This window comes from Ursus arctos, unplaced genomic scaffold, assembly GCF_023065955.2.
Source record: "Ursus arctos isolate Adak ecotype North America unplaced genomic scaffold, UrsArc2.0 scaffold_36, whole genome shotgun sequence".
Classification (NCBI taxonomy): Eukaryota; Metazoa; Chordata; class Mammalia; order Carnivora; family Ursidae; genus Ursus; species Ursus arctos.
The window spans coordinates 20,152,372-20,159,405 of NW_026623050.1; positions in this window are offsets into that span (position 1 = coordinate 20,152,372).

Genomic DNA, 7,034 nt, shown 5'->3' on the forward strand with positions numbered 1-7,034 from the left:
GTCACGTCTAGAGACATTTTTGGTTGTCACAACTAGGAGGAAGGCTACTGACATCTAGTGGGCAGAGGCTAGGGATGCACAAAATAGTCCATAACAATGAGTCATCCTGCCCAAAATATCAATAGCGCCTGAGATGAGAAACCCTTACCTGTGGGAATCAGTCTCAACACGGACAATTCCTTCAACATTGACCATTCACTCAACCTTTTTTTTTCTGCTATTTTTTTAACAAACTGACCAGAGGATTCAATACTGTACCATTTGCTAATAATTATAATAGTTAATGTTTATTGAGCACTTACTACGTGCCAGATAGCACCCCTTTAATTTAATCCTCCAAACCTTGGATTTTTTTTTTTAAGATTTTATTTATTTATTTGACAGAGAAAGAGACAGACAGCGAGAGAGGGAACACAAGCAGGGGGAGTGGGAGAGGAAGAAGCAGGCTCCCAGGGGAGGAGCCCGATGTCGGGCTCGATCCCATAACGCCGGGATCACGCCCTGAGCCAAAGGCAGACGCTTAACCGCTGGGCCACCCAGGCGCCTCCAAACCTTGGATATTTTCATCACCCTTTACAGATGAGAAAACTTAGAAAGGTTTTATAACTTGCTAAGTACCCAATTAGTATAAAGTGAAGTTAGGATTCAAATTCTAGCAAGAGCTGATTCCAGAGCCCATTTTTTAAGTGTTCTTAATAAGAGCCCATTATTAAGTGTTCTTAATAAGCACGCGTACATAATTTCTCTAAGCTTCTCCTACCTCTGTAAAATAAGTTAATGTTTTTGAAATCTTATTAATTTTATGCCACCTTCTTGATTACTTTTTTCCTATTAGACTCCTTATATTGTTTGCTTAGTATTTTTAAGTCTACTCAATGTTTTAATGTAGCTTCAATTTACATATACCTAAATGCAATCCTAATTGATACAATAGTTGTAATTTTTCAAAAATACATTAAAATAAGTACATACTTAAACCTACTTGGCTATGCACCACTTGTACCACTATATTATTCCTGTGCCATTAGGGATATTCTAACCCTCTTTGGTAAATACTGACCCAGGTGCTTGCTAATGTCCTTTTTAGTATAATGGTTTCTACTCTGAAGTGGCCTAAAGTATAAAACCCAATATGGCTTCATGAGGGATTTAATCAAGGACCCAAAATAACTAGAATGAGAAACAGATTGACACACTCTGCCCTAATGAATCTCCAAGGCACCACCCACGTGAAGATGGAAATCTGGTAGAGAATTGGTAAATGGCTCAACAACAAGGAAGAATGTGAGGACAGACACTGGTGAGGAGCCAAATGATGTGACTTTCTGAAAGAATCAGGAACTGGAGTCACCCAATGCTATAGAGGGGGCTGAAAATAGGATGATGACTTTAAATTCTGTATAAGCCCCAATTTAGGCCCCTTAAATCTCCATCATCTCGAAAGTTCTTTATGTGGCCAAACCAGCAATCAAGTGGAAGGGTAGAATAAAGACCTTCTCTTTAAGTCCTAGAAAGCCTCAAAATGTGTATGATAGGATCACAGGTATGCATTCATATAAAACTCTTTATAGGTACACGTCAAATTTTAATAGTGGAGAGGACATACCATCTGCAAAGAAAGTCCTACTGCAGGGGCCAGTCAGTGGAGAGATCCAGAGACACAGAGAAAAGACAACTATCTGCATCACTAAAGGCTGAAACCACTCGATATTGAACAACAATTCCAATCTTGTAAATTTTTTTTTTTTTAGAAAAGCCGCAAGGCTAATTTAAAGAAATGAAATCCTTGTTGGGAGTTTTTCACCTCTCAGTCACAGAACCTGAAAAACGGAAACACTTAGGCTCATTTCTCTCAGTTTGGTTTCGCCATCACATTGGCTCTCTTGTATTTAATCCTCTCCCGAAGCCTGGTTGCAACGCTCAGGAGCAGTATCTCCCATCATATACTTGATGGATTGTCCACTGTTGAGCCCATGCTGGAGGTGTTCCTTAACTTTCTCCTTAGAAAATGGTTTTGTTTCATTTTGTTTTTGTAGCAATTAGCCTTTTCTTTGAACAGATCAGCTTTACCCTTCTTCAGATGTCTCCACAGGTTTCCAGAGCTTCTCCTTATTCATGGCCTTTTTCCTGAACCACTAGCCCCACTTACCTCCTACTCAACTACCAAAGTTATTCCCAGACCCACCTCTCCACATCTGACCCTGTTTCTTACTTATATTATCAGTTGTTCCCTTTGGACCTTAGACACTACTCCAGCTCCAAGACCTAATTTCACCCCTCGACCATGAACTGGCAGTCAACTCCTAGTCAAGCTGCTTTCTACCACTGTTAGTAAAGGCTCTGTGTAATTCAGCTGACCCAGAGGTGTACATCAGTCCTTGTGACCCATGTCCCCACCAGGTCAACCCACAAGCAGAACCCTGAGAACCCATCCAAGTAAGGAAAGTCCATTCTTCAAGCTTCTCCATAAAGTCACAAATCAGGTGAGAGATAAAATCTGAAGCCTGATTCAGATCAAATGACTGAGATGGTGTCAGTCTAGTGCCCTGCCTGTGCGTTGTTGGTTGGGATAACTAATGAGAACCAACCCTTGGTCCTGAGGAAAGAGAGAGTCAGGAACATTGTTTCACCTTAAACAGCTCCCCAAGACCAATGACTGTTATTACAAACAAATGCTCCCTCTTGGGTGGGAAATGTTGGTTGCCCATATGGAAATGGCGCCTGACTAACAAAAGAAATTCTCAACTCTACTGTAGCCTTATAAATTGAAAACAAAACAAGAGCCCTCCAAAAATTAGTAATGCTTGTTCTACTTATGGATATTATTCACAGAAATATACCTGGTTAATATTGTTTGATGCAGAAAATAAATATCAATGAAGGAAACATAAAATATTAATTCTGATGATATAGCTATCTTTGCCCATTCTCCTATATGCTTATATTCTGAGTAAATGTATTTATATTTGACTAAATACATCATTGCAATATTAGATCCATAAAATTAATTGGAATTTGATTTGTTCATTTTTTTTTAGATATTTTGAGAAACGATGTTACTTAAAACTCTACAAGCATAATTTTGGGGAAATAAAACTATCCACCAAGAGTTCAACTGATTCAAGCCATCATAATTATCTCTGCACTAGTCTGCTACCAAATTGTCTCTCTTTTTCAAAACAAATATTTGCAAAGGGAAATGTTCACCTTCAAGTCTGTTTAAACCATCTTGTTCTTCCTCTTGAAAAGAAGCAGCAGGTACCCTCTTCCCACTGTTACCCTAGCTGCTCCTCTGAAAAGGATAGTACGCTGGAATTGCCCACTAGGGAAGGAAGTTCCAGCACCTTTTCTGAAGTCTGAGTCATTTAAACCTGCTCCAGGTCAAGCAGAATGTCATCTGCTAGTCATGCTAAAACCAAGTGGAAAAAACCGCTCACAGTATTGAGATTTGGGTTCCAGGCATAGCTCCGCCTTTTACCTGAATATGTGACCTTGAGCAAGTCTGTTGGGTCTGTGTGAGTCTGTTACTTGTCATAGGGGAATAATATGTGCTCTACAAACCTTACAGGGTGGTTATGTACCTCATATGAGAGAAGTATATAAAAGTGTTTGAAAAGCTTAGATCCCTGTACAAATACCAGATTACCATCATCACTGAGTGAAATTTCCTGGTAATAGGAAGACAATCCCAATGATTTCCATAACCTATACCATACATTCCCCATTCCTAGGTATATAATCTAAAATAATTTCTTGGGGTTGCTGGCTGGCTTAGTTGGAAAAGCATGTGACTCTTGATCTCAGGGTTATGAGTTCAAGCCCCACATTGGGCATGGAAACTACTTTTTAAAAAAAATCACTTCTTGATGCTTCACGAACAATATCTGAAATCATCCTTATAAATTAGTTCATTTCATTGTTTTTCTTTCACAAAGTTTTTCCATTCAAATCAACAGCTATGTAATTCAACACATGCATGTAAGCCCACTGCCTTTCTCTGATAGAGCTAAAGGTAGAGGTGGGATGAAAGAGCAGAAGAAAGTGTAACCATTCCTTTTGTATTTCCACTTGAGACCTTGACCAGAATCTAGCCTAATCTCCTTAACTTCTCTTTTTGGTGAAAATATTTCCTGTTCCAGCTTAAATCACTGCCTTGGAGACAGATCACCAACAGATTGATCACATGATTATAAGTAGCCTCAACAGGCTCATACATATGCTTGTATTATCTTTCAGTTCCATCCATATTACCACAATAAGTTCAGCCAAAAAGATGGGCAACTTTTCTACTGTACTTAACAACCATACCCCTACTTCAAACCCTTTTCTGTCTAACATTACTCAGGAACTGTGGGCCCTTATTCTCTGCCCAGAACACACAAACTATTATTTATTTTCCTCCCAGCACTGGAGCAAATATAAATTGCCATATTCAAATGCAATTCCTATCCTACAGGTCAGATCTAAGGAATGTCTAATCTTTCCAGCAAAATCTTTCTTCTCCTTGACCCCACTGGTGAAACATGATTTGAGTTGTACTTTTGGGGTTTTGGGGGGTTTGGAAGAGGAGAGTTTCCAGCATTATTGAGATAAAATTGACCTATTCTGTAAGTTGAAGGGTATAACGTGTTGATTTGATAAACTTACCTATAGCAAGATTACCATCATTAGTTTCATGTAATCCTCATTGTTTTTTTGTGGTGAAAGCACTTAAGACTTCTGTCTTAGCAACTTTCAAGTAACAATACAGAACTGTTAACTGTGACCATCATGCTGTACATTAGATCCCCAAAACCTATTCATCTTATAACTGTAAGTTGGCACCCTTTGACCAACCCATTCTTCGACCTCCATCCTACCATTCTACTCCATTGCTATGAGTTCCACTTTTTAAGATTCCACATGTAAGCAATATCATACAGTATTTATTTATATCTGATTTATTTCATTTAGCATTATGCACTCAAGTTCCATTCATGTTGTTGCAAATGGCAGGATCTCCTTTCTAATGGCTGGAATCTATTTGTGTGTGTGTGTGTGTGTGTGTGTGTGTGTGTGTGTGTGTACATATCTATATTCATTCATCTCTCGATGAACAACACTTGGGTTGTTTCCGTATTTTGACTATTGTCAATAATGTTGCAATGGACATGGGAGTGCAGATATCTCTTCGATAAACAGTTATTTCTTCAGAATATGGACTCAGATGTGGGACGGCTGAATCCTGTGGTAGTTCTAAATTTAATTTCTTGAGGAACCTCCATACTGTTTTCCATAATGAGTGTGCCAATTGACATTGCTACCAACAGTACATAACAGTTCTCTTCTCTCCACATCCAACACTATTATCTCTTCTTTTTTGATGATAGCCATTCTACCAGGTGAAGTGACATCTCATTGTGCTTTTGATTTGCATTTCCCAGATGACTAGAGATGTTGAACATCTTTTCATGTGTCTATTGACCATCTGTATGCCTTCTTTGGAAAAATGTATATTCAGTTCCTCTGCCTATTTTTAACCATATCAGTTTTTTGTCAGGGAGTTATAGGATTTCTTTATAGAGCTTGGCTCATAACCCCTTATTCAATACATGGTTTGCAAAAATTTTCTCCAGTTTTGCTTTTTCATTTTGTTTATTGTTTCTTCTGGTGTGCAGAAGCTTTTAAATTTGATGTGTTCCTACTTGGTTTTTTTTCTTCTTTTGCTGTTTGTGCCTTTGGTGTCATATCCAAAAAGTCTTTGTCAAGATCAACATCAGGGGGCTCCTTCCCTGTTTCTTCTAGGAGTTTTATAGTTTCAAGTCTTACACTTAATTCTTTGGTCTATTTTGAGTCATATATTTTTCTTTTTTCCATATCCTAACAGACCTCATAATGGCCAAATAGCATGCACATGAAATAGATAGTTCTGTGTCAAGATTAGGGTCAAAAGTGGAATGTCAGAGTCTTACTGCTTTCCATGGCGGCTTTAACTTCAGAAGCTATACCAGCAAGCTAAGGTTGCAATCTTTGCCAAGTTAGGAGTTGAGAAAAGGGAAAGACGAGAGCCCAATTGTCTGTTTTCTACTTAGGATTAGGATAATCTTAGAGGCAAGGAAAGGAAATATAAATAGAACAGAATGTGCATCTATCTTTCCTCTTCTTGTCGTCTTTTGCCCACAGTATATCTCTCTTGCAGCTTCCTTGATGATAGAATGTCTCTCACTCCTTCCTTCCCTTCCTTCCTTATCCGCTATGTGCCCAAGCAGTTTTTTACCTGTGGATAAGTGATGAAAGGAGGGTTCGTGGAGGAAATGCAGCCTTGGGATTAAACTCTGGGAAACAAGATAAGCAGTCCACCACCTACTCATGTACGGAGTTTTCCTTTTTATTTTTTGAACCCCCCCCCCTTTCACCCATTTCTTTTGAAATAATTTTTTGAATGGCATAAGACAGGGGTCCAATTTTATTTTTCTGCATGTGGCTTTCCAGTGTTCCCAGCACCATTTGTTGAAGACAGTATCCTTAACACAATGAATGTTCCTGACTCCCTTTACAAATATTAACTATAAATGTGGGCTGTTAATTCTGGGTTCTCTATCCTTTCCGGTTCATTTCTGTGCCTTTTTTATGCCAGTATCCTACTTTTTCAACTACTATAACTTTGTAGTGTAGTCCAAAATCAGGAAATGCAACGCCTCCACTTTTATTCCTCTCAGGATTGCTCTATTTGGGGTCTTTTTGGTTCTGTACAAATTTTAAGATTTTTTTCTATTTCTATGAAAGAAATACCATTGGAATTTTGATAGGGATTGTGTTGAATCTACAGATGGCTTTAGGTAGCTAGGACATAAGATGTCCTTCCATTTGTTTGTCTTCTTTGATTTCTTTCCACAAAACCCTATGGTTTCTCACCTCTTTGGATAAATTTATTTTTATTGTTTTTGCTGCTATTGTGAATGGGATAGTTTATTTTTTAGATGTTTCGCTGTTAGTGGATAGAAAAGCAACTGATGTTTGTGTATTCAGCTATTTATATCCTGCAGTATTACTGA